Source organism: Coenobita brevimanus, chromosome 27 (assembly GCF_032717465.1).
Source record: "Coenobita brevimanus isolate Jiangsu-jjx chromosome 27, ASM3271746v2, whole genome shotgun sequence".
NCBI lineage: Eukaryota > Metazoa > Arthropoda > Malacostraca > Decapoda > Coenobitidae > Coenobita > Coenobita brevimanus.
Genome location: NC_136980.1, coordinates 18,828,165 through 18,831,774, shown reverse-complemented (window position 1 = coordinate 18,831,774; position 3,610 = coordinate 18,828,165). Strand labels below are relative to the sequence as shown.

Here is a 3,610-nt window from a genome sequence, read left to right as displayed (position 1 = left end):
CCAGGGATGGGACGAGACATAGATAGTTTTGTCCGTTCCTGCAGTGTGTGTCAAAGTAACACCACTAATCAGGGACATGTCCTTCCTGTGCCATTTGAAACCACACCTGTAATCTCTGAGTCAGTTGAGAGACAGGGTAGTGGTAATGTGGGTGTAGACCTGATGTCTCACCTACTAACTAGCAACTGTTGTATGTTGGGTTCCGTAAGATAGGCATCCTAAGCGATTTGAGTAATCCAGGACCAGCCTGGTTCCCAGTTAAAAGTGTAGACCAGACGTCTCACTCGTTGGCCCTACAGGACACAGTATATCCAGGGCTTGTACATACATGTATACCATAAGTTAAGGGGGAAGTTTGAGAACCTTGCAGAGACAGTCCGAGGCTGTGTATGAATTACCTTGTGGAATGTCTCGAGCTGTGGGCCTCTCTGAGGATTCCCGGAGAATGCACATTACCCACATGAGTGTTCACACCCACGGTGGGTGTTAAAACGTGACCTGCCCGAGATTGCGTAGCGATTTTCAGCTTCCTGTATTACTCGTAAGTGTAGAGTTAGGTTAACCAGTAAACTGCCCGTTCTAAGCAATTTGTGAATTCAAGAACTGGCACGTTTCCTGGTTAATAATGTTAGGTTAACCAGTAAACTGCCCGTTCTAAGCAATTTGTGAATTCAAGAACTGGCACGTTTCCTGGTTAATAATGAAATGCGTTAACCAGTAAGCTATAAGGGTTCTAAGCAATTTGTGAATTCAAGAATTACGTTTCCTGGTTAATAATGACAAGTACTGATTGCTAGGCAGAGAGAGAGACAGAAATAACAGTTTTGATGCTCCACCTTAATTCCTTTCGCAGGTGTAGCTGGTGGGTGCAGCATTGCCGTACAGATCAGCTGGCCGTTCCTGTTGCATGCTGCCGCCCCTTCTCTTCTGCCTCGTCATAATTATTTTACTATAAATTTGTATTACTGTGTCATTTTACACGTAGGTACAGTTACACTACAACTGTCACACCTACACCGTGTATTGCATACACAACACTACATAACAATTAGTTGTTAATGTAAATGTAGCGAACTTTCGCTCAGTTTGACCTGAGTACAGGATTTTCACAGTCGTCACGGAGTTTTTCCCTCAAGCTTGTTTCTATTAACGTAAATACGAGGTTTTTTCGCTCACTGGCGACTGCGACATACTCCTGTAGCAGGATAGCACACACACCACAGTGTGAATCTTGTGCGAATGAGTTAGGATGTATATGTATGTATATTGAAATCTTTCTTCTGAAGGAAGAAAGATTTAATTTTCAAGGGGCGTAATGTCACGAATCAATTCGCGACATTTCCTTTTTGCGAGAAACCACGAACTATTAGTGGAAAACTCACTGTGTATCGCTCAGCTAACCGTTTCTCCCTCCATTATCGGAGTATACTTTCCAAATCATTCGTCACCGTTTACATGAGTGACCGATTTAATGCACGTCACTAAGTGCTGTACTGAGCGATACTATTGTTTTTTATCGTTCGCCCCTGCTCATTCGACCGTTAAAAAATGCGGCCGTGTGCTCCGCTTTCCCACGACTTAGTCAGTCTTGTGTTTGTTGTGACGGAGGAAAGGTCCTGTGCCGCAGTGTGAGAGGTCAACTAGTACCCAAACTCCACTTCACAGTTAGTCCAGTCTTCCCACCCATCTGGTGATACGCAGCATTCATCGACTATAGTATTTCTTTTGTGTATTTTCTAGTTATAAGAGTTTAATTAAGGTGTTTTTTTTTCTAGACGTAAGTATTTAGCTCGTGTGAGAGTGAGTGAGTGCGTCTCATTGATTTGAAATGTAACGTTAAATTTATTTTTTGTAATTAATAAATTTAACAGTTCCTTTCTCGAGCTCAATGTAAAGTAAAATCTTGTTTCATTTAATCCAAATTAAGCTTATTTTCCATATAGCTCCTAGCTTGCATAAACATTTACTATTCATAACTGGTACTTAGACCAGTCTTGTTGTTTTAACTTAATATCCGTTGTGCCATCTGGGAGTTAAGCATCGGCAAGAACCTGATGTTAGTATTAGTTATTTATTGTCAGGGGTGATGTAACTTTCTCCAGAGGCTAACAGTACAGTAATTCAGCAATTGTGAGTAATTAGTCTCTGCTGTGTACTGTTGAGAAAGTTTATAAATTCTCGTTCTTGAGAATCTTAGCAAGTCAGCGTAAAGTAATCGTTGCTTGATGTAGCAAGACAATCATTGTCTCTGCTCTTCAGTATTATTGAATATTATTATCAAATTAAATAATATTTAACCATTTATTTCAAAATTACAGTGTAATTATAAAAACCCCGTGACAAAGACATACCAATAATGTTACAGAAAATATCAGGACCACTTAGAACTCTGGAAACGGTATTAAAACACCCTTCTTCACATGATCACCCGACACAGGAAGTAGCTGAATTAATCAAATTAACTGACTGGAAGCTAGAACAGGCTAAGCACGTGATGATCACCATGATCCAGGATATCCCATCAGGTGGGAGTAACACACCTGAGACAAGAAACAACATCACAAATACACGTAACAGACTCGGTTTATTCGACCTAAGTAGAGCAATCCTAGAGAACATTTTGGGACTAGCTACAGAAAATGATCTAGAGGAAATAAATAACAATTTAACAAAATAGCACATTTTCTCTCATACCAGCATAAGTTAGCTGATACTCAGAACACCTTAATGCTGACGGTCGTAAAAAACCTAAGGAAGGCAGAAGCATCAACTCTAGGAACTGTGGAGAAAGTAAATGCACTAGAAGGTAACAATACACTACTCCAACACCTCTCTGTGATCATAGAACATATTGACATAATAATACTGCACTTAGACAATACTAGAGATCAGTATCAGACCTTCATGAAAGGAACTGCTAATGCTGGTAATGGAATGATCACCATTAATTTACTACCCATTCACAACCTCCGGCAAATAATTAGTCAAGGCATACATAAGCATGGATTGAAATCTTTGTTTGAGGAACGAAATCTGATGTTATAATATCAATATTTGGAAGCAACACTCACAACAACATCAATAGTAGTTCATGTACCATTCGTAATGGATGATTTTTTCACAGTCTATCAAATATACCATTTTCCTTCTAAGAAAGACGACTCATTAGTCACCATCGGCCATACCACGTTGAGTAAACCGCTTCCCGTCCGATCAGCGAAGTTAAGCAACGTTGGGTCTGGTTAGTACTTGGATGGGTGACTGCCTGGGAACACCAGATGCTGTTGGCATAACGTCTCCCTACGTGTCAAGTGGGGTTGATGGAGGATTAGTGCCCCTCCCTGTAAAACAATTAACTCTAAGCCTTGGCCACCGATTGGGATACATGGCGTCTGGCAATGAATGAAAATGAATGAATAAACATCAAAACAGAAATCATCATGGTCGCCAAGAAACTGGACGCTGTCACTTTCACAAGTGAAACAACAACTGAACACAAATGTTGCACATCAGTACATGCATTTCACCTCTGTCCTGCGTACATCTTCACGTTTCAGCCAGCTGAGACAGTCCCTTGTGAAATGGCCACCATAAAAGATCATGATATCCC

The 3,610-nt window shown here is 40.6% G+C and overlaps 1 non-coding gene across 1 annotated transcript; it reads left to right on the top strand.

Annotated features, from left to right (window-relative positions):
- The first annotated feature begins 3,171 nt into the window (after nucleotides 1–3,171).
- LOC145394610 (5S ribosomal RNA) lies at nucleotides 3,172–3,290 on the top strand. The gene has a single exon (XR_013896467.1). It is a non-coding gene; the product is annotated as a 5S ribosomal RNA (ribosomal RNA).
- The last annotated feature ends 320 nt before the right edge of the window (nucleotides 3,291–3,610 follow it).